Raw genomic sequence first — 25,405 nt, forward strand, 5'->3', positions numbered from 1 at the left:
CTTTATACTGCATTTCAAGTACATGTTTTAGTGAAACAATGATTAGTTACCACAAAGATACAGGAGACGTTAAAGATATGTTGAAGAGCAGTTTTGGCATAAATCCAGTGTAAGCCACAGGCCTGTCATTTTAGTTAATTTTAATAATAAATGATGGGACAATATCCACAACTTCGTAAGGTTTGAGCTGTGAGGAACAAGGGGCCCTATGTTACTTTTTCACCTGACTTCATGGTATCCAGCCCTGGGACAGAGAATGGCCTTAGGCAGAGCCCGACTCTTGGAAGAGGTCTCCTGAGGCCACCCAGGTATTCAGAGCGGTGCTGCGGCTGCAAGCAAAGCGGTCGCCTTGCCCGTTGTTTGCTGAGACAAGGAAGAGGGAACTTGGGTTTTCAGCACCATTGTCTCAAACGTGTGTCATATTGTGGACAAAGTTACACTCACAGGAACATCCCTTTTAAAATTTCCCCTTTCCCCAGTAAGTTTCCACCTACTGTATGAAAATAATTAGTAGCTTGGGTTGTGTTTTCAGTCACTTTGTGACAATGCTGAATTAAAGCTGAGGAAGTAGAATTAATGAAGTTCAATGATGTAAATTTTGCATCTTTCCTGCACATGCCTCCAACGCAGGAAATAACAGCCTCCTTCAGACCTGGCCAACCTCATAAAAAAACTTGTGTGGTTTTTTTTTTTCTTTTTCCCATATTTTGTATGTCTGTGCAAGAGTTGTACCCTACAGTTCATAACCAGCTAGCTAACCAGCTGGTTCCTGTTACTGGAATGATTAAGGACTGCGCTGGCTCGGTAGTTTCATCAGTGGAGGTACAGATGGGATATCCGTGGTCAGCTATTCACTGATTCTCATTCCTCTTTTGGGGTTTAATGTTTTCAAGACCTCTAGCTCTCAGTCAGATTTGGCTGAAACTGAGCAATGTTGTGCCAAGATACTAGAGCATACATGTCTTTTTTTCCTTGGGAAACCACATTAAATGCACATTCAAGTGTACTCAACATTATAAGGCAGATTCGGTAGTTATTGTTTCTCCCTGTGCCTGGGAAACCACTAAGATAGGTCACATACAAAGAAATGGGCTGCTCAGCTCAGATAAAGGTGTAAGAGGTAAGAAAATCTAACTTGAAATAGTTACAATAAACTCTCATGCTTAAATTTTCAGCTGAGGTAAGCAAACGCTGCTCTCTGCATCAGGAGCGCTCTGACAAGTACACCAGAGTGACTTTATTTATTTTTAAAGGAAGTGATGCTTGTATAGCTCAAAATGGGTTGTAAATTACTTCTTTGCAGTGGAATAGTTGCTTTAATAAAAACATGAAGGTATTTATTCATATTAAAAGTCTCCTTCCTTTATATTTTATAGTAGAAAATGGTACAAGAAACTAAAAAAAAAAGGGCAGGAAGCATTATTTAATCTTTCATTTTCAGTCAGTTTTCAAAACAGGAAACATTTTCCTTTGGAATTCAAGTAAAATGGAGGCCAGACCAGGAAAAAGTCAAATACGTCTCACAGCCAATGCCCTTAAGTAGAAATAAAAGTAATATAAAATGAACAGTTTCTGTTTTTTCTCCCTGACTCACTCAGAGAGAGAGCAATATTGTTCCAGTAGTAATGTGAATGACTGGTTTTACAAGCCATAACCCTCTCCAAATACTGTCAGTCTATAACATTGGCTTTTGATGATGGGATGATGCATTTCCCTTAGCAACATGATAATAACGTTTCCCACCTCCTTGCTGTAGAAATGAAGATTGAAAAAGAAATTCCATTCTGTGGTTCTGAAAACACAGGTGTAACAAAGCAGGGCAGTATAAATGCCGCATCTCTTTGGGATAGTTGAAGATCTCTGAGCTAATGAGCTTTTATATTAGACCGTGAAATGAAACCAAGCCCCTGTTCTCAATTGTACCTGGTTTTATACCAAGAAAGAGAACTGTCCTTTCTTGGATTTTATCAATTCATCCTCAAAAGAAAGTCTGCATTTCTGCATAAAGAAAGAATGCAAATCCTGTCATCATACTCTTATTCCATCCAACTTCACCAAAGCATATGCCTGTCATTTTTAATCCCACAGGATATGTGCTCTATAAATATGAAGGAGAACCTAAGCTTGTTCAAAAATGTTTGAAGATTTTGAATTTAATCTAAGGAAAGTCAGAAGCAAGATTCCCATGGGAGTGCTTGCATGTTGCATCTCAGCTCTGGTAACACTGAACTCAGCTACCATTTTCACAATATATTGCGCATGCTGTGACATGCAGCACTGCCAGAAAGATCCAAATCATGTGAGACCATACTCAGGAATATTTGGAGGAAAGTCTTTTCCAGTACAGCAAGAGATACTTCACCTGGTTCCATTGTATACATTATTTTAATGGAATCATTATGTTACGACAGTACCTTTAAAGGAGTGTCAGTGATACGTAGCAAAAGGAATAGAAAACAATTGAGTAAGAAATAAGGGTAGCCAACTCCAGTGCTATTTAATCCTATAAGAAACCCTGAGAAAATGAAAACATAAACGTATAATTAATGCCATTCAGCAACCTTCGCTCCATAACTGTTGTAAATAGTGAAATAGCAATGGAATTTGGTTTTGCCTGAGGAAAGACCAACTTTGCATAGTAGCCAGAAGTGCAACCAATTTTTCCTGTGGCTTTGGGTTTCCTTCTCCGTGTGGAGTTAGCGACACACATGCTTTCAGAGCAGTCTTCCCTAGCTGTGCTCTTCAAAAGCTTAGAAAAAAATCCTGTTCAGACATGTATGCAGACAGTGCACTTCTGAAAAGCTTTTCTAAACCAATTTTTGATAAAACACTCAGAGGCATTTCTTTTTAGTGAGGGTTATTTTTATGTCAGATTCCAACTTTCAATCCTCTGCTGTTTTCTGTGGTTAAAGCTATTTAAAAAAGCAAGATCTTTTCCCTTATTATAGGAAAAGTTTATTTCTTCTCTCACAAAAGAACATCTTCTTTGTTGGTGGTTTTGCACTTAAACTTTTCTGTAGGGAGGATCTTCCTTTGAACAGAAGTTTATCCTTCTGTCCCTGTATAATATTTCTTGAAGAATTAGAGCCTTATCTTGGGGAAGAGAGTTATGTCACAGTTGAAAAATTTCAGAATTAAGAATTTGAAATCCAACAGAGCAGAATGATATTTGTCACGCAACCTTAACTCAAGTGTTATTCTACGTTATAATAGCAAAACTGTAGCTGGCTCAAATGTGAGTGACTTTTAATTGTGACTCCTTATATCTATGCTCATAAGCTGTAATTAAAAATAGTCTTGCCTTTCATTTAGAAGATCAGTGAAGGAGGGGGTATTTCTGAAAGGTCAACTTACCAAGCAATGTCTTGTCCATTTTTTAGAACCTGTTCCTTTCTCCTACTCATTATACTGTGCTTTATTATAACAGTATTTTATTATTTTTTAAATTATTCTAGAATATAGTGAGGCACTTTTAAGAAGGGATCTATGACAGCCATTCAGTACATAAGATATCTAGTATTACCTAATTATGCATTATCTGTTATAATGAGCACCAGTCTCACTGGTTATTAGCCACAACCAAGTTGTAAATAGTAACCATAATAGTAATTTAGTGTAGCAATGTTTAATTGCATTTCAATTCCATGATTAATCTCAACCATGCTTTACTAATTGGCATTAAACATAAGAAAAACATCTTTACATAATTTCTTTTCTGCTTTGAGGGAGCTGAGAATTTCCTTCAGCATTTATTATCTTACTGTGTTCTGATTTCTGTAATTAATACTCTTGATGCTAGTTCCCTGAGTAAGAAATGGAAGTGCCAGCACAAATAGCAAAAGCTAACAGTCTTCAGCAGTGTTACCACTGCTGTAGGTCTAATAAGGTATAGATCTATACTAAATTAGGTCTATACTAATAGTTCTGCCATTCATCCTGCAGCTCTACAGGCTCTGTAAAAGCAGATCTTTGCAGTCACTAATGGGCATGACTCTCTGGCAGCTTATGACATTTGTGCATACAACTTTTAACAAGAGATAAATTTTCCATCTGGTCAGTAATCAGATTAGTATTTTTACTGCAGATATTTGGAATAATCAATATGACAGTCACAATAATGATCACTGGTTAGCCAAGGCGACTTATCTTTGAGTGTGAGTTTACATATCTGGCTGAAGAATAAGGTCCTGTCCTAACTTAGTCAGAAACAATGACAACAAATTGGGCCTATACTTCAAAAAGCTTCTTATGCTCATTGAGACACAGCCAGCCTATTTACCTTCTCTTCCTTAAATGCACTATTTCCAGTATTTTAAGTATTTGCTGGCACTTCTTTGAATAAGACCATTTTAATGTATTGTTTCTTTTTGTTTTCAAAACAGACTCTGAAATAATCAGATAGACATTATGACCTATGGGCAGATACGGTTAGGATTCAATGATCCTCTTTCATGGGCTGGAGGCCTCATTAGCTCTTGTCCCTCTCATTCCACCCTCCACCTGAATTTCTGCTTCCACTGAGCAGGATGTAAGCTCGAAGCCTCTGTGTTTTTTGGTTTTTGTTTGTTACAGAAATATTTTTGGTATTTCTACTAAAGTGAATAGAGTTATAGAAGTATGACTCACTCAACCCCACCTCTCCTAGACTGCCACCCCAATCTCCAGCTTATTTTAAACCAGTCTCTCATCATTCTTCAGTGGTTTAATTGATTCCTCCCACTCTTTACTTTTATTTCCTGTATCAGTATTCGCTTTCTCTATGACTCCTTATGTCGTACTGGTGTAGCACAGACTTTCAAAAGTCACATCATCACAGTGGCTTTCTGCCTTTGATGAAAGCCTTCAATTCTGTAATTTCTAAGAAAAGACTTATAAATCTGATTTGTTTTGCAGTCTTTGTCATTGTAGTGTACGAGATCTACAAAAGCACTGAATTTATTCTGAAGGTAGGAGTGAGAAGCAGGTATTATGGGTCCTGTTGCAAGAAGCATCTGTGCATCTATTCACTCTCTTTTCCTTTTTCTCAGTAGCTCTGTGCACACTTTTCCTAGGGAACAGGGCTCTGTCAGCAAGTCTGTCAGGGTAGAACCACATCACGTGTTTCATGAGTAATATTTGCATCAGCTCATCCAGCAGGGTGTGGATGTGGCTGTGAAATTCTCCTCCTAAGCTTTGACTGATATGAAATGGAGTGACAAAGAATAACATCATCAAAATAGAGCTTAATGGAAAAAAAAATTAAAAATATATATATACTTGCCCACTTTTCCCCTGACCTGATCATTTCTTTCAGGTCTTAGTTTATCCTGGCCTGTAAACTGAGTTTGGGAAACAAGTTGTCTCTCTCCCAACGTGCTCTGTGTGTCTGCCATTGATTCTGACTTCTTGCTTTTGTTGAAAATACACCATGCTTATGGCCAAATTTGAACATGTCTTTGTGTACCTTGTGTGTGTCCATTGAAAAAGCTGTCCTGTACACCATGGAACCAGAAACACCTACCTCTTCCTGCAGGTTTTGAAAGGAGGAGATACAGAAGACAATGGAGCTACTGTATAATCTAAAAATACTGCTGTACAATTTTATGAATACTGTATGTGAGTTAATCATTCAAGTAATGTTACCGCTTAGCTACTTCAGGTTATTAGACTTCCCTACATGAAAGTATTTGATATAGCTCCCTTAGGGGAAATTGGGTGAGCAAGAAGAAACAAATAGACTAAATAAATAACCTCCCAAGGCACAGTAAAGACCAGGACAAAAGACTGCCTCCAGGGCTGGGCCTCCATCCTCGTTTGGTTAGTGGCACTAATTAACCAATCTAAGTGTAATGAAATGTTAAAAACCAGACTGTAGAAAAGAGTGATCAAGAACCCCTCAATGGATATTCTTTTCTGAATGACTGATTTATAGTTAAGGAAAAATTTATCACCTAGACAAAAGTAGTCTTGAGTGCCTGTGGGTAATGTATACCTGCCAGGCTTCATGTATGGAGAAGACAGACAAATATTTACACATTCTGAACACAAGATGATATTTCCTGAGATTACCATTTCCTTCAGGGCTTGCAGCTCAAAGTTTGATCCAAGAACAAAATACTTCAAGAGAGGTAATAGCTGAAGGCCCTAACACCTGAAATGCAGGATCATTCAAGAAAACTTGTGTGAGCTCAGAAGTACAGTTGTCCTGGTACAAGGGCATTTTACAAGATTTAGCTTTTTTTTTTGCTTTTTTTTTTTTATTTTAATTTTTATTGCAGGGAGCGTAGGTACAACATGTGTAATTTCCCAATGTCACTGATATAATTACTGAAAGAATCAGGAATGAGTCTGGGAACTACGCCTGTATTGCCTGATTTCTTTATGCCTCTATGCTTTGTTCATAGCTGCCTTTCTTTCCCAAATTTTGTGAACATGCATTGTCTTTTCTTTTAGTATGTTTTCCTTAATTTATTGAAACTTTCTTCATAGAGTGAGGGTTAGTTCAATATTTCAAAATCGCAAGCCATTGGCTTAGGCAAAATTGATGCTTTTAATGCTATAAATTCAGTTATTTTCTCAGCAAGCCACGTACAGAAAAAGGATTGATGTATGTCTTACTAAAATCTCCAAAAGCAACCAGAAACACAGATGATGCTTCAACCAAAGGCCTGCAGAAGGATCATCATTACTTTTTTTCAGTTAACAGAGTTTCCAGCATAAATTAAAAATTAATATAATCAGTACTACAAGGGTAGATATTAGGTTCATTCAGGTTCCTTCCCTCAGGCAGACACACAATCACACCATGAATTCTGATACGTACCTACAGGGGAAGTTTTTCCTGCTGAGTACTCTATATCTAAGATTAAAAAGTCATAAAACCTGTAGCATTACAGGCTACTGAAAACATGTTATCACTAAGACTATGAAAAAAGATTTTCTTGAAGCTCCATGGGAGGATCCTGATATCCGCAGTAAAAGCACTTAAAAGTTCTTTGTCCTAATCATCTCAATACAGATAGTAAATCCTCCTAATTGCCCTTGGCTAGGGACCGATAGGCATAAGTAAATCCAGGGGAGGACATTGGCATTTGGAAAATATGATGAACGTTCTTTTAGTGAGCAGAATTATTCCAAGGGGTTCGGAGTGAAATTCTGTTTAAATCAATGGCACAGTGCCCATTGACTACAGTGGCATGTGCCTTCAGGTCATGGATGGCATGGAATGTCAGAGGCATCAATTACTTTAGAAGTGAAAATATGAGTCTGTACTGACTGTTTTAACCCCATCAATTATTTTAGAGGTGAAAATGTAAATCCATATTGACTGTTCCAATCCAAGAGTATTTTTTGTGGTTGTATTGTTGTAAATGAGATAAAATTGGAATGTTTTCATAAATTCCATTCCATATAATTAAAATGTAGAACTGTTTGCAATGCAAGAATTTATTTAATAATAATGATTCAGTTTCCAGTATGTGTTAGAACAATAGATGTTTTCTTCCTAGAATAAATTAAACAGACTGGGGACGTGAAAATGGGTTTCCTACATCTCAGACAAGTATTCTCACAGTAGCAGGTGGTCTCTCTCTCTCTTTCTGGCCAGTGATTGCATTTTTAATCCAGAAAACCTCTGAAAGACACTTGCATGGAAACTTAACATGTTTTTGAAAAAAAGTTTTGGCTTCATCAAATAAGTTTTCAAATGGAAAATATCCGTTCAAAAGTTCCCTGACTCTTCTATTAAAACATGTATAAACAACTTCCCCAGTGTCTAAGTAATATTAATGACCCAGCCACATGTTTTCAAACGTAATCTTTTACTGTAGGAAATACAGGGTTGGCATTTTGAAATTCTTATCAAGTTGGATGTCTCAGAAGTATGACACTAAAAATAACTGTTTGATTTTGATAATGCTCTCCTAGAGTTTAAAGAGACAGATATTTTGGTGAGCAATTTAGATAGCCATTAAGGAGAATGGGATATATTCTGTTAATTTTAATCACCTGAAATTAAAGGCAAGAGTTAATTGCTGAAACACAGACACCTTGTGCCACCTAAGAAACTCAGCTATATCCTGCCTTTCCTTCAGCCGTCTCTCTAGTAGAGCAGACAAAGTACTGAGAGGTGATGAATACGGCTTTGCTGTAGTTTGATTTTTGTTGTATTCCTGTTTTTCTTTTCCTTTGAGTTTGTCCCTTGGTCACGCTATGTCTTTTGGTAAGTTATAATCTCCCTTGCAAGTCATGTGTTTGTGCTGGGCTGTTTAATTTTACTGAGGGAACTGGCTTGTCTGGGAGGCTTTGATTGTGTGATACAACTGGACTAGGTGACTTACAATGTTTGGTTGGGACTTTCCAAATGCTGTTCTTCCCACCAACCTTTGCATGGTTGCATAATATTAAAGCTAGTTCTGTGTGGAAAAAATAATTTTCCCTGTATTTAAATATTAGGAGTATAACATGGTTATAGTATTATTGGGGTAAGATTCTTGTTTCTGAAAGATGTGATGTACTCTGATTTTAAGCCATAGTATGTGCATTCCATTTACTCTCTGCCTGTTTCCTTCCTTCCAGTGCAGTTCAGTACAGTGTTGATTGGTAATGAAATATATTTGTGTGTTTAAGGTGACCTTTTCATGCCTTGTTGTTTGTTCAAGAATCATCAAGTTGTCTTTTGCCTTTTTTACACAAATTTTTAAAAAACAGGACAAGTAAAAGAACATCTTTGTTTGTTGAAGCATTCTTAAATGTAGCTGAATGATCTGGTTCTTAATAGTAGTCCAGGAAAGTTATGTCTCATCGTATGTGTAGAATAAGAAATATATTTATTGAGGCTTCTTCATTTATCAGAGATTAATAAGAGTCCTGAAAGGTATTGGGGATGGAGACAATGGAAAGTGTCAGTTTTATTTTTTTTTTAAATGTTGAAAACCTAGTCTCTAGGCTGTGGGTATGTTGCATTGTTGTTGTGGGAAACATGTATAGGAAAGTGCCATTCCTACTTCAACTAGCTTACAGATAACTGACAATTTTTAAAAACATTGTAATTTTTATATAATATACATTTCTAAACACTGTTTTAATAAGCAGATGTGCTATGACTCACAAATTGCTGTTTAAAAAAAAAAAAGGGACAAAAGGCAAAAAAGAGCACTGCCTTCATGGTTGAAAGAGTTGATAATAGGAGCAGGGAAAAAAGCCTGTAAACAGACTTAGTCAATTGATTCTGACCAGGTGAATAATGAACAAAATATTCAGCAGATCATCTAACAGAAATTCAGAGGGAATACATGAACCAAGGAAGAAACTTTTTTTTTTCTCTTAGATTTGATATCTTCAAGCAAGGATGAATGCTATAGATGAGAAGGAATAACACAGTTTTAATTTGGATAATGTTTTCGAAGTGTTTTAAACTTAGACAGCTATGAGGGGAAGAGCTGTACACTGTTATGGGTAGCCTTGTGATAGATTTTAGCGTTTCAAACAGGAGTTCTGAAAGATTAAGGTTAATGAGGGCATAGTGGAAAAAAGTTCTCTTTAGATACATGACAGATTGTGGACACATCTGATTCCCAGATTCATATCTGTAAAACTTGATGTTTCTTTGTTGTCATAAAAGGCAGCTTTCCTTTGTGATAAAATGATCATTTCACTTCATAGGATCTGGCTTTGTAGTTAATTCCTAACAGTTTTTGATCTTGGTATGAGCAGAGAACAATGAACGCTTATGTCCAAATAACTGTAGGTTTTGATGGGATTAAGATTAGCAAGGGCATCACGGATCAGGATGTATGAACAATGAATGGATAAGTATCCTTAACTACAGAACTGAGGATTTGAAAAGGGACAGGAGAAATCCTTTTCCATTGATGCTGAGTAGTTCAGTTCCTAGACAGCAGATAATTAAGTTCATCACTGTCAGCAGCGTGGTTGCTCTTTGTTAGGAATTGGGAATGACAGGGACCTCCTCTTCCTCCCAGCCAGTTCTTTACTCTTGTAGTGTTTACTCTTAGCAGTATTGTATAGTCCCAATCGTAATTTGATTAAAGTCACCTTAGAACAGGCTTTTCATCCCCAAATGGTTCTGTTCCTCTGGTGTCTGATTGTCTCCATTGCTTGAAATCAACATTACCATTTGCTGTAATTGTTACATGTCTGGATGTCATCAGTAACCAAGAAAGGAATGAACAAGCATGATTGACTTTTTTTCCTCCACATGGCAGGATCCTTCTAAAACAGAGTGAAATTTCATATTTATGTGAAAGGGAGAAACACATAATGCTCCACATGACTTTACAGAGCAAATCTTTGTTTCTGATGCTTCTAACAAGATCCCTAAACAGCCAGTTTACTTCTATTTACTGATTTATTGAAATAAAGTTCAGGAAAAAAATTGGTTTATCTAAAACTGAACAAAGGGAAGATTGGATCTGAGGAATAAAGGGTTGTTTTCAAGGCCAATTAAATATTGAGTTTTTACAAGCAACATCAAACAAATACTATTGTTGAAGTTTTCTGTTTAGCTTTCGCTAAAATACCTAGAGCCTCACCTCTTTCACAGGTTGCTATGTCTGCATCAAATTTAAAATGCCTAGGAAACATACACTAACTGAAAATATTCAGGCTATAACTTTGTATGTTATAAAAATAGATGCAATAAAAACATGAAAAAAGACAAATAGGAAGAAAACTGGTGACAGTGAATGTTTAAAATAAAATAGTTAATTTGGCATGCCAGTGTTAAAGAATTTAGGAGTTTAACACACACAAGTTATCAATTTTTTTAGTACTATGAGAGAAATATTTTAGAGAGATTAAATATTGTTTTCATACTGGGTATTACCGCTGTGAAATAGAATGAAGTTAGGATACTGTTTGAGAGGGGAACTAGGAATATAACGTTAACGTATTATTGTTTCTGAGTGATTGTTTGGATTGCTATAGGTCAGTTTTCTTTGATCTGTTGCCGTGAAAGGCTGAAATCAAAGACTCAATAGTCTAGGGACTATTAAGTAGGTATTCTTTATTGCAGCGCTGGACACACAGGGGGTATCTCCTCCTATTGTGTGTGTCCGCTCAGGTTAATTGCATAGTTTGTATACAAGCTCTATATACATATTCACCAGATTTCCGGGAACTCATTATCATATTCACCAGATTTCCGGGAACTCATTATCATATGCAAATGTCTCTTGTCTGTTTACGTCTCCGGGTGGTCGTCAGGGGTCTCTGGATGAAGGATATACTCTTCCTTACTGTGTCCACTGGCTGACCTCTGGTTTTGCACATACTCAGTTCTGAGATCATGTATATCGTGTCCTTCAAGGGTAGTCTATTTTGGTTGAGGTGCTTGTTTTAAAATTTCTTTATTGTTATGGTTTCGCGCAACTGTTTTCTCTAAGGTTGAACTGTCCTAGTGACATTATTTAGGAGCCTCTTATCTTAGAGCCTTCCTGACTTCCCCAAAACAGTAAAAATCCAATTTGGTCTAGCCACAACAATTCTAGTAAGTGGAAAATTCCACACTTACAGGCATCAGATCAAATTTTCATTCTCTTTGGACATAAAATAAGTGTTCCTGTATTTGCAAGCTCAATAGGCCAGCATCTTTCTGCAAGCAGTTCTGGATGTGCATTCACTGCTCAGTCCATAGTGTGCTCTGCTTACTGAGCAGCACTAAGAGGAGGGATTTTGTGGAAAGGAAAGGAGTTTGTCGAACCTGACCACTTGAATGCTAGTTCTCATATCAATACAGAATTAAATTTGGATGAGAAATGGCTTTCCTGTCCCATGGAAATGTCAAACATTTCAGGACATTCTTGTGCTTTGCACAGGCATGAAACAAGCAGATCATATGCCGTGTCATTCGGCCACCCCTAGTTATAAGCAGCAAAGCCTTTAGCTGTGATAGTAAGGTATTTATCATAATTAGAAATGACCAGAATGGTACTTGTGGCTTCTTGGTGTCTTCATTATTTTGCTTTATGCTCTGCTATATTCTTGAGGACACTCCTTCAATTGTAGGTTTGTATATTTGATGTTTATTGCCATGCTCATAAACATTTTGAATGAATAATATATACAGGCCTTTAAGTTATTAATCCTTTAAGCCTTTTGCTTCAGTCTCCTCTTCTGAATATCTTTATCCTGTCTTCCTCTACAAACATAGAATGGTTGAGTCCAGTACTCTTCATCTGATTTCCATAATTATTCTCAGTGATGTGTGAGGATGAAGGCAAATTTTTTAGCAAAATGATACTTCCTTATCGTGACAAGGAAAAAACCCCGCAGAATTATCTGTCCATAAATTAAAACAACATTATTATTGGGTTTAATCTATTTTATAAAGTGGTGTGCACCTCTTAGACAGAAAGCGGTCCTTAGAGTAAATGAAATTAATTGGGAAAAAATTAACAAATGTTATGAACTGGTCATTTTTTGATATACTGTACTGCAATCATATAAATGCTACTCACATATCAGCTAGATATCTTCAGCATGCAAACTTGAAGGGTCAGATCATCATAAATATTAATTAATTCTGAGGTGCCAAGGCTCTTGCAAACACTAATCCTCCTAACATTCCTATATGATGAAGAGGTGTTGTTATCTTCCTTTCACAGAAAGAGACTTGAGGTATTTCCACTGTGTTGGTGATATTGCACACTGTCCTGGTCTCAGACTGGGGAACTGATTCTGCTTTTCCTGGTTTCAATTTCCAGCTGTTAGTTATTCCTCACTGACTTGTGTCTTACTCAAAGCGCTAATCTTCCCACTCAAAACAAGAATTCTGCAACTCCTTTGCTACCCAAACTGGGGAGCCAAGCCTGCTCTGCAAACAGATTTCCCCATTCACAATCACGTGTAGGAAATTATAATTTCTCTTTAAATAAAGTGGTATCTGGGCAATATTTATTATATTTTAAGATAACTTTCAATTCAATATAGTATTGAACAGAGAAGCAATTGGTACTGTGTGACGTGTCAGTTCTCTGTACAATACTAAAAATTCTTTGCTTATAGGAATGGAAAGATAGCTTGAAAAAATATTTTTCAAGTTTGCATTATATTATTTGATGGGTCATGTAGAGTGTTAAATATTCCTTTGTACAGTTCTTTTTATTATTTTCTATCTACAGAGTCCTTCCCATGTCATATGGAAATGAGTTTCATTTTTTTTTTTCTGTTGTGTTGTTTCCCCTCTGGGAGTCTGTACACCAAGGGTTTTAAGTGTGGAAATATAAATGGCAGGCATTTGCTAAAAAACTTTAGTCAGCCTTCTACCACAAGGAGATATGAGGTATAAGTGTCCATTTGTATTCAATCCCTTCTCTAATACTTCTGTAAACTTTTTTCTGGTTTGTGGAAATCCTAATTGCTCACCTGTTTGTGGGAATGTCTAGCACACCTCCATGAATCATTGAAAGCAACAGTGCAGGCAAGCTTCATGATGCAGTTAGCTTAAAAGAGTATTCCCAGAAGGGTCCAAAAAGGCAAAATTAACTGAATCTAAGCAAGTGCATGCCTTACCAGGGAACAGATGAAGTTAAATTGGCTTACGATTACGATTTAAAGTGCATCAAAAGTTCTTTTGTGATATATCTAAGAGGTTGCTATTTGACTGTCCAGTTGCAGCAGCTTCATCCCTTCAGGCTGTATTGGCAAGGTGAAAAATATAACTAAACATGATGATGTGAACTGGAGTGAAGCTGATCACTTTGTCAGGTGCTTGTATACCTCTGACTGTAGGTAATTTGTCAGGAGAAAGGTAAGAAAGACATGACTGCAAACCAAGGTGGCATTTAATGTCAGTGCAAGCCTAATGGCAGAGAAACAAGTCAAGAAACAGTGATTTGACTTAAGTCAAACAAAAGATCAGAAGCAAAAGAAGCACCTGCTCTATGTGTTTGGAGAGCTTGGTATGGTGATTCTGTAGGCTCTTGCAGGCCAGAGGTTTGTGACTTGTTATTTGGAGCTTGTTATTTCACACAGCAAGAGCCAAAGGAAATCCGAGCCCTGCAGTTCCAGTCTTTCTGGGCAGTTGGTTGTGCCAAAGGTGTCCAATTCAAGATGGGTGAATGGATGGACAGATGGATGGATAATGTCAGATGGTCCATGCTACTTCTCTCCTGTGTAATGAAGGAATTAATGCCTCCCCAGGTCCCTTCCAAAGCATAATATGTGCACTATGGGACACCACTGACCTGTAGTTTGGACCAGTGATGAAAGTATTAATTAAAATTACTATCCTAATTGATGTGATTAATGTTCTACTTTGTACCTGCATTAAATTAGTCTGAAAGCAGATTAATGTAGAAGAGATACTTTTAACCTGACTTTTCTACATTACAAAACTTAGAGTGCTGCCAGGGAAATTCATCAAAGGGTTCAGCTGAAAAGATATCCCTGCAGATATACAATATACGTAAGCTGTGCTGTGCTACTTTTCAGCCATACCAGCCTGTTATCAGCAATTTTTTTTGCAGTTGAGATGTAGTTTTCATAAGATCAACTTAGGCTTAAGAATGCTTAAAGGAAGTTACCTATGAGTCCTTTGGGTTAAGGAAGTACAATTTCTTTAAATGAATCAAGTAACATCTTCTTTCCTTGGTATGTGGGTGTTATGGGGGTGAAAAAAAAACCCTGACTCTGTCACACTGTGACTAATGGAGCATTAGACTGTTGAGCAAAACTGAGCATTTGGCAGCATAACCAAAATGTTTACAACCAAGATGTTCAGTGGAATTCGCCAATTGTTGGGTTAAATCAACAGAAGCCATCTTTCTTTGCCCTGCATGAGTTCAGTTTATCAGGTGGCTCTTTCCATCTGTTTGTTTTTTCCTGTCTTGTCTTAAATAACAGCATGTTCATCATTTCACCCTCCTGACTCAGTTTTGTCTCTGATATCAGCTCTTAGAGAACAAAATTATTGCACAAAATATCACGTGGCTAAAACCAGAAAATCTTTTGTCTATAAATATTTTACCTAAAAAAGGGTTCAAATACAGTCTGTGATGTGACAGTTGATGTTAATCCTGTTTTTAAATAAAAATGCTTGTACGTTATATGATGAGAAACGCTGCTAATATGACTAGAGAGGAGGATTCCTTTTGTGCCATTGTGAAAGATGTCGTGAAAAACATGAGCGTCTTACAAAATTTTACTGTGCCATACCAGCTTCTTGTAGACTGACTCTTACTCATTCCCAGTTCTTTAGGCAATAGAATTTTTAAAGTAAGAATTTGGGGGCTTGTTGGGATTTTTACAGAGAGCTGATTGTATTTCCTACTGTGATTCTTTTGGTCGCAGTGTAGCCTTGTCCCCAGTGGTGTTATTAGGAGTCTCCTGCAGAGTAGGTTGATCTCCACTTCTTATGCTATTGTTCAGCAAAGGGGAACGCACTCAATGCTCTTGAACAAATTTTGATAGCCATTTCTGATATTAAAACCATTTGGCATGAAAATTAGTATTTACAGGTATCGTGATGGTATAAACAAAACGGCAGTAATGCAACATACTTCAAAGAAACACCTTACAGAAATTACTGACACTTAAGCTGCAACTCTAGCTGTAAAATTATTTAAAAGCACTGAATAAAAGTCTGATAGATAAAATGACTACAAAAGAGATTTAAAAAGGTACAAACCCTTAGTCAGTTACCTAGGAATACAACATTACAGCCTTAGCAAAATGATATACTTGTAAGGGTAATTATTGTTTATGACAGCTATCATCTCACTATAAAGAGTGAACTGAGGATGCCCACTGACATTTTAAAATTCAATTCAAAAGTCCATATTGTTAACTATTTCATTCCTCATCTGAAGAAGGGTACAGCAAGCATTAATGTATCTGCATAACTTCCTATGTATTTTTTTAGGAGTATCAACTGTTATTTATATGCCAGATAGGAGCATTATGAGAACAAGCCTATAAGGCAAGAAAAGCTAATAGATATATTCAAATGGCAGAGTATATGGTCACTAGGAGAAAGGATGTATTGTCAAGTCATATTAGCTAACATGATACTCAGCAGGTGTTAGATGTAAGTTCATTTCCGATTGGTCTTTTGTATGCCCGGTAGTCCCACTTGGTTTAACTTGCTACCTTACTTTTCTTGTCAGGGGACTGGAAGAGGTCTGTATTTAATGAATTGCCAATGATCGAGAATTACTGAGGAAAAGTAAATATACATCATTTTAAGGCAACAGATCTCTTGCATCTCTGAAGCACATCAAAATATATTTCATACCATACACTTCAGAAACTTTTATTTTAATAATTATTAGGCTAGAGCTGATTTAAATAATTATTAGGCTACAATTATTAGACTTGAAGTAATTTTTTAAACTTCATGCACTTAACAGATTTAGGCACACTTTGTGATGGTCAGAGCTGTGTGATTTTCTGCTTGCTGAGCTCTGTTCAACAGTGGATTCTTGGTATATGAGCAAGGATCCAAAGTTTTGTAAAAGACCTGTGCTGTTTTCCCACAGAGGTGGACTATGGCTGCTTTCTACATTGTATTTTAGAGTTGTGTGAAAAACACTGTGAACACATAAATAAATGTGAGGATCATGGATCGATACCGTCCATTATAATTTGAACTGAGAAGGCTTGATAATCCAGAATAGAATTTGATAATCCAAAATGACCTTGTTTTGACCAAAAAAACTTGTTCAGGGAAGGGATGTAAAATATATCTGTGTAGTAGACAACCTACAGAATGAATTGTATGATTGTCAATCTTTATTACACACGTGAAATTCTTAAGAGTATTTAAAAAAAAAAATCACTGCAACAATGTATATATAGTACAGATTGGCAGGGCTGCCACACTCTGTTGCATAGGCATGGAGTTGTTGGGTGGCTTTCTCAAGGTCATAAACCACCCAGGAGGTGTGAACTTCCCTAGTTCTTTTCTTTAGTAAGTCGATTATTATTCTTCAATTTAAAAAGAAAAAAGTTTGAAAATTTTCTAATTTAAAGTAACAAAGTAAAAGGAAAAAGTACAGCATGGAGCTGTGACTTAATCAAACAGCTTGTCAGGGACAGATCCAGATCTCATGATCTTCTACTTTGCTACTTGATGCTTCTCTGGCTTAATCTCTTTTCTAACTTGGTATAATCTCAAGCTTCCAGAAGAAGCAGTCACATTTCCAACCTCACTTCTGTTCTGCCGTCACACCTATTTGTATGTGAGATCCCTGTTTTGGTTTGACTCTGCTTGCTTGCATACAGGTGGGAAATGAGCTGGGGTTGAGGAAAGGGCAGGACCTGGTCTCTTGGCACAGGACCTGCTCATTCCAATAAATTATTAATCAAACTGTAAGCCAAAGACAAGTGACTTGCAGTAAGTTCTATTATTAGTCAAAAAACCCTTTCTTTTTCCTTGTGTGACTAGCTACAGCAAATTATCTGAATGAAACTGCTTTCAGTAAATCTGTAGGTGACAATGATCTGGTCTGGTCAAGAACACGTAAGCGTCCAGCTTTGACTAGAATATGCTCCCACTGGAAGGATAACCAATGGACAGAAAAGATGCCAGGAATGAGGAGGTAGTTTGTCAGATAATGGGACTTTGGTACATAAAGAGAAGCCCCACAAGACTTACCTGAGAAGTGTTATAGGTGGCAGGACTGAATAGGCAGTGAGAGTTCAGCTTTGCACCACGGTCATGGAGCAAATTCAATTTAATAATAGAGCGTAGGAGGTAGTGGAGTGTTATGTGAGATGACCGATGCTTTTCTGCTCAAGAAAACAGAACAATTTTTACCAAAGTCCTTATAAAGTCCATAGAAACAAACAAACATTATTTTGCTTTTGAGAAGGGCCAATTCTGGAGGCAGGGGGAGGTCACTGGTGCCTTTGGGAGAGCTAGCCAGCCCGCACCAGGCCGAAGAGCTGCTGCCTCCTCCCTCCAGGGGCAGATGAGGGAGGCAGCGGGGATCTGGGGGCTGCGTGGGGAGCCCAGGTTACTGTAGTGAGGGTGGCCAGCTAGCCCCTGCAGGCAGTCTTGGCCCCTTGGGCAAAGCTCGCTGTGGACAGTGAGCAGGGCCGCTCAAGCCTGGCCAGCAAAGCGATGAAGATATCTCCCATGGCACGGGGGCAGCTGAGAAGTGACTGTGGTTTTGTTCAGTTCTCACTAGAAGACTCAAAAGTTTTCTCTACTTGAAAAGTTACGTGTTCTTTTTTTAATCCTAGCAGAGCCTTTTGGGTTGTATGAGTTAAAGGCCCTTCAGGCTTTTTTATGGAGTTTTTGGAAAGTTTTAATATAAAGTTTATTTTACTATAAAGTTTACTAGCAGGCTCACTTGGGAACTGATTTTGCCCTGATATATACCCACCCACAGATACAGGTATGTATTTCTTACAGAAATACTTACTGTAAACATGCTGTCAATTCCTAGGTGCTTTTTTTTTTAAATTACACCTGTTCTTGTTCAGAGCTGCATCTGTGTAGCTCTCAATGACAGCAGCCTACTCACCCTCTCTTTCTCCTTTGTTTCATGAGAGAAAATGGCAATAAAGCAAAAGGGGGAAAAAAAGTAAATCAAATGTCAGTCAAAGGTTCTTATCAAGTGCTTCAGAAGAAGAAGGGACTGCCTTTACCTGTGATTTTTCAAAAGTAGCACTGGATTTTTCTTTATCTTTCTGGGTGGACAAGAGGGAGAAGATTGCAGAGGCAGGAATTTCCATTTGTGGTTTACAAAAATCTGTTTAAATTGCAAACAGTGCAAGCCTTGTGCTATTTTAGTAGTTTATTTATAGGGAAAGATGGCCTTGGGTTTAAGGTACAAAAGTGAAAATCAGAGGATACGGGATTTCTGTCTCAGAAGCTGCATATCTTTCCATGGGGAGATAATGTAGGTGATTTAAATTCTATCTGCAGAACTGCCAGAGTACGTTTATTCTTTTTAGTGGCATAGTGAGACTAATTTTATTATTCCTTTGAAGTGCTTTTCAGGTTCTCAGAAGGCAGCTGTGGTAGATGTGTGAAGTATTAGTACTTGCAAATGTTCTAGATGCCAGGATACGTAAGAATAGGGCAGTGAACATGATACTGCAGGCTGCATACCAAAAACCATAGGAGTGCTAATTGGTAATAAGAATATTAATTCACATCAAGTAGTCCACACTGGCATCTGACTGTTTGACTGTTATGAATGTTATGATTTAATTACTACTTTTTGGCAGGTCTGAGGATGTTCCATCAAACTGGTAAGATTAGATCTGGTGTGTGTGAAAAGGATGGGCAATGTCTTGCCTAATACAGCTATGTCTTAATTAGTTTTGCCCTATCATGAATATAACAGAGCTTCAGAAGGACTGACACCTTACATTACAGGAAACATGTTGGAATCACCTTGCTCTAGTTCTTTTTAATCTCATGCATATGATGAGATTAAAAAACCAGTCTATTTGACAGTTTCAATGAAAACTAGGTTCCCCTCTGTCCTGATTTCGGCTGGGACAGAGTTAACTCTCTTCTTAGTAGCTGGTACAGTTCTGTCTTTTGGATTTAGTGTGAGAACAATGTTGATAACACGCTGATGTTTTAGTTGTTGCTAAGTAGCGCTTATCTTAAGCCAAGGACTTTTCAGTTTCCCACACTCTGCCAGCAAGCAGGTGTGCAAGAAACTGGGAGGGAGCACAGCCAGGGCGGCTGACCTGAACTAGCCAAAGGGATATTCCATACCATAGAACGTCATGCTCAGTATATAAACAGGGGGGAGTTGGCCGGGAGGGGCAGATCGCTGCTCTGGCATTGGTCAGTGGGTGGTGAGCAATTGCATTGTGCATCACTTGTCTTTTCTTGCGTGTTATTTCTTTTTTTTGTTGTATTCCTTTTCATTACAATTATTTTTCTTCTTAGTTAGTAGTTTTGTGGTTTTTTTTTTTACTTTAGTTATTAAACTGTTCTTATCTCAACCCACGAGTTTTACTTTTTTTCCTTTCCTCCTCCCCACCCCACTGGGAGGGGGGAGGGGGAAGCGGCTGCATGGTGCTCAGTTGCTGGCTGGGGTTAAACCACAACACCCTCTAAGCAGCATTGTCCCCTAATGAATAAGTTTGTATCGAGAGCTGCTGTAAATAACGTAAGATGAATAAATTTTGAAAAAGGCTGCTAATCTTAACATTTTGTTTATTAAATTCTTAGTAGTGATCTATTACATTATGTACATAAAGTCTGAAAGTTTAGGAGTTTCATCAGTTAATACATTGAATTCTAACAACATTTCATTACCAATTTTTCTCTTTTTCAAGTCTCTTCCCTCTCCCCTCATATCACAAGAGGAAACAAACGCTTCTTTCCTGTTTAACAGATGATGAAATTGAAATTCAAATAATAATGAAAACTACATTAAGCAAATTACTGTTTTCATCCCTCCATTTTCTTGTAACCCAGGTGAATGAGAGGCTAGGAATATTTGGCAGACTGAGGCAGTGGGGTAAAGATGTGATGTAATGGTAAGGATGACATATGGTTTTATCTTTCCAACAACTTCATTTAAAAAAAAAAAACAAACCAACTCAAACCCATAATAAGACTTGGTCCTATTTGTTTTCAGTAGGAAATAAGCTTAGAGCTGATCCTTTGTTCAGAAGTGAAAGGAATATATAAGTTCTGTATGAAAAGCAAAAGTACAACATCACTAGGCAGATGAGACTGCCTGTGAAGACAGCTAGATCGACATTCAAATTCTGTTACAGCAACACTAATTTCTTGCTCCTAAATATATCCATCAGATCTCTGTAGCTATTAGAGCATGATAACAATGTTTCGGTTAATCAGTCAAAATTAAGTTTTAGTAACGCAATTAACAAGTTGGGGAAAAAAAGAAAACTTTAAATATGTCATAATAGAAAGATTACAGGTATAATGTGATGATACACCTCATAAGGCATGAACCTTTTTTTTGAGAACAGCAGAAAGAAAGTAAGTCGCAGGAAAGCCATGTGGCAAAGATACCTAAATTAGCAATAGTCATCAAATGGCTACTGAACCATACCCCACCTGCAAGAGAGTCTCAACAGGGAGAAGAGGAGAGAAGTCAAGGATTTGGGGCTTCTCTAGCTAGTTGGCCAATCTGTATGGAAATGGCGTGGCTTAGCAGTTCAGTAACACTAGTTTGACTGACTTATATGTGATGGACTCACAGGAGCAAGGTTAGTTTTCTGATGCGAAGTTTAGTCTATACTGGAAAGTAGATGGCTTTCTACTGCCAAATTCCCCTCTATCCAGGCTCTGTTGTATAGGGACTGGAAGAGGCTGAGCTGGGCTGGGCTAGGGGACCCCTGCAGCCAGCGAGGACTAGATTTGGAGGAGGCAGCTAGTAAGAGACTGCTGGATGGGTTGGAGGGCAGTGTCCCTCACAGCGGTGATGTGGATGTACAGTTTTACTCTGGTCATTCCTGTGGAAAAAGCCTTGGCTATGTAGGAGATGCTCCTGCACTAGTAGCGGGATTGTTCCAGCTGGGGTCTGTGCTAGCATAGGAAAAGTACTCATGGGCAGAAGGTTGAGCAGGGTCCCTGTGACCTCCCTGACTTGCAGGTTCTCTCACTAATGGGTCTTGTAGTTGCCACTATTTTCTTCTTTATTTGGAGTGTGCCACCTACTTACTATTTTGGGAAATGATAGGATATCCAAAATTCACCTGAACAAACAGCTTGCCTCCAGAACAGAAGCTGGCCAACCCTGATCGAAGCAATCAAGGACAGAGATTACTTGAAGTGAGGGTTTCGGCTAGCTGCAAAGCCAGCTGCTATGTTTTTCCTGGGTAGATCAACTGCATACTTGCAGCTGTCTTTTTCAATTCTGTTCTTTATATTGATGCTAAGGGAGGAAAAATTCTGTCTTTCCATTATAGTAATATTAGCTTGTGTTTGGTAAATCTTTCCAATGGAGAGTGATGCCAAATAATATCTCCTCTGCTCATTGTCCGTTCCCAGTCAAATTATTTGGGATATTTTTTCCTTAATAAGAAGGTAAAGGTCTTTCTTAAACTCTCTTAGTTAATTCTTCAGAAAACCAAATGAATTCAGAGTCCCTTTCCAGGAGCTTTTACAGTAAGCTTCTGCAGAAACACTTGTTTTCTCTTGCTCTTGGGAAAGCATTGTATTTGAACTGTGAAATTCTACCTGTGCAAAAAGAGACGCATCAGCAGTGTCTATGGAAAAAAAGTTCTGTCCAATCAAATGAAAACCACTAAATTATTTTCTAACCTGAAAATGTACTTCTCTATCATTGGGTTTTCCATGAGGGAGGAAGGGGTAGAGAGACAGAAGATTAACTAGATGTTTAGAGTCAAGTGTGCAGTTCAATGCTAAGATAAATTAGGAGCATATAGCTGTGGCTGAAGTTTCAGGGTTGTCAGAAGTAAAAGAAATGGTAGGGTTTTTTCACTGTTTTTTTTCTGTTGTTGTCGTGTCCTGTTCCCCCCCTCCCCCCCCCATTTCAAACTGTCTGTAAAGTGAAAAAGCCTAGACAGAAATGGTTTGCTGATTTCAGGAAGGAGATTCTTTCTTAAATGTGGCTCTTACAGATGTAGTGAATGCAGGTTGCTATTCGAAACTGACTGGTTTTAGCTAAAGTTCTCAGAAGTGCCCACTGATTTAAGCTCCTCAGTTTTTGCTACTTAGCATAAGACATGGAAAAAGAGTGATATTTTGAGTGCAAAATATCAGCACTTCCTTCAAGTCAGGTCTTTTAAGAATTGCTGGAACCTAAAATTAAAGATTCCTTAAAAGCCACTGGTAAGCATCTCCTGTATGGAAAAGAAATATTGTTCTTCAGAGCAGTTAGTTGCTGCTCTTGTCCATAACAAAGCTTTTTGCAGAAGTTTAATGTTTGAAAATTATAAATAGAGCAACCAGCTAGGGTACTTAAGATGAAAATGTCAAGAGTTAGTTACATTTCGGTTAGCTTATGCCTTTTTCTTTGTGGGCGGATCTGCAAACACATATTGTCGAAGGCTTCCAAAGTATTTCTAATACTTACTATAAAATCCATTACTAATTCATGTGAATGTGCAAAAGTGATTAGTGTCAGTTAAAAGCATTCACTGTGCTGTGTCATTGATGATAATTAAAATAGAAGAAAATTGACTGTAGTTATGGTACATATTTATATAAGTCAAGTTTATTATACAATAATAAAAAGTAGCTGCACAATTTGCACAGAATGTGGAGAAACAGGGTTGTCTGAAGAAAGAATTTGTGAATTGGACATGGTTTGTAAAACGTACACCCAAACATACATTCAAAGATGTATACAAGGTACATACTTATTTTAGTACATTAAACACATTTCTAAAGAAGTAATGTCATAAAACTCTCACTTCTGTTTGGAAAACTTGTTCAAGTCCATATTTACTGTAGTTCATATATTTTTCTTGTTTTGTAAAGCCACCACAATATCTAAATTGCTCTCAACTTTTTACTGAGTAAATTTATCAACTGAAATATAAGAAGCTGCTAGAAATGTCCATATAACCTTGGTGTCTTTGTCAATATATTGATTTTACAGTAGTTCTCCCAAATGTTTTAATCCAGTACTCTTCAATTTTCATGAAACATTATTTCTATGCCTCTGATGTCTTGCTTAAAACATAAGAAGTTTTCTGCACGTGGTCTTTAAAGACACTTTGACATACTACGCTTCTTGAATTAATAAATATTTTGAAAAGTGTAACTTCAACTGCAACAACTTCCTTTTATGATCTTAAAAGTAGGTCTAATATAAGTGTGCTTATCTTTGCACATGTGCTTGGGTTCATTAGTGCTTACCTCTGGCATTTTCAGTGCTGGAGAAATAAAATCCGAGGGTCACTAAAAGTGTGCTCTTCAAAATGAAAAGCAGCCATACTGAACAGCAATGTTTTCTTGAGGACGGATCCTAATTATTGGAACATGATACATAAAAGTAGAATTCACCAGCACTCAAACAATTCAGCAACTAAAAATCTTTTTTGCGTATTTATAATGTAACAATATTCTGACTGTAAGTGTAGTAGTAATAGCAATTATTTTCTTAAACCCAGGGATTATCTAGCATTCCTTCATCCTATTCTCATGCTAAATTCAGAAGAAAATGTGATAATCTGCCACCTTTACTGCCAATGTCTTTATCTAGGAGTGCTATTGCACAAAGAGAGCTTAAAAAAAAATCAAGAGCTAAAGTGGTGTCATACCTTCAGATATGTAGGGAAATCATTTCAACAAACTTGATGTTCAGAATGAATAACCATCACATGGCATCTAGTCAGTTCGAATATTGTGCATCTGCCAAACAAGTGTACAGTAATGAATGTATGCTAAAAGAAAGCACAGACCCGTGATCCCAAAAGGAATGTTTGATGAATATCAAGACTATCCTATTTGTACTTGAAAGATAAATCTGTTTAACCTTTCTGATAGGGATACAGCTGCAACCTAATATTTAAAAAAAGTTACATGTTTCTTTTTAATCGATGAAAAATTACATGATTAATAGGTCTTTGGGATATGATATTATTTGAGTAATACATAACATGTATTTTACACCCTGGGAACATAGTTATACAGATAAAAGATCTGTCAAATCATCATGAATTTCTAAAGATTTCCAAAAACAAAAATGAAATTCAGGAAGTGCTTTACTTAACAGTCTAAATGAGCATAAATTGTCTTCATTTCATTCTGACTAGAGTCAGGTAACTTTGACTAAGAAAACCTTCTGATTTTTACTGAACTGTCTCAAAACTGTATCATTAGAGATTAATTCCTATTGCATTTGTTCACATATGACATGCTGGCATCTTCCTATTTTGATCCTGCATTTATTATGACTTTATTCACTAAGGTTACATAGCATTAATGCATTTTGGAAAGTTGAAATTTTTTTTTTTAGTTTAAAGTGTTTTATTGCGTAGCTGAATTATAAAGTGTTTTTCACATGTACTTTTAAAAATGGTTTAGCTGTAGCTCAAATAAGTAAAGATCCAAGTTTTATGCCTGACCATAAACTTGTAATTTTTAGAAATTAGTTGTCATATTTTATGTCTGATTGTAGCAGGATGTAATCCAGAGCATCCCTCACTGTGAGATGGCACTGCAGTCAATTTGATCTGCATAATATTCTCCCTCAGAGGTTTTACAGAAACCCACTTCACCTTCAGCATGAGCCAGTCCCTGAATCCTCCTCACCTTCTGACAGGGGGAACCTTCCTGAGACAACGAGCTTTACGAGGTAAAAGCCCTATCTTGGCTCCTAGATCCATGCGGAAACATCAGAAACATCATTGGCCTCTGTCTTTCTGGACTCAAAGTCCAGGATCTTTGTAAATCTCTTATCCTTTTTATTGCAATGAAGTCATCACATTTTTTGTGTGAGGGGAAACAGGCAGCCTCCACTGTGGGCTTTGAGCTCTGGAAATGCTA

The 25,405-nt window shown here is 37.3% G+C and overlaps 1 protein-coding gene and 1 long non-coding RNA gene across 6 annotated transcripts in view; both read left to right on the top strand.

Moving 5' to 3' along the window:
- Window positions 1-25,405, top strand: part of CCSER1 (coiled-coil serine rich protein 1) — a 719,834-nt gene that overhangs the window by 340,284 nt on the left and 354,145 nt on the right. The window lies entirely within an intron of this gene.
- Window positions 8,114-25,405, top strand: part of LOC127015719 (uncharacterized) — a 41,672-nt gene continuing 24,380 nt past the window's right edge. Inside the window, exon 1 of the long non-coding RNA XR_007766367.1 lies at window positions 8,114-8,200. This is a non-coding gene — a long non-coding RNA (uncharacterized LOC127015719). The remainder of the gene's footprint in view (window positions 8,201-25,405) is intronic.

Source organism: Gymnogyps californianus, chromosome 4 (genome assembly GCF_018139145.2).
Source record: "Gymnogyps californianus isolate 813 chromosome 4, ASM1813914v2, whole genome shotgun sequence".
Lineage (NCBI taxonomy): Eukaryota > Metazoa > Chordata > Aves > Accipitriformes > Cathartidae > Gymnogyps > Gymnogyps californianus.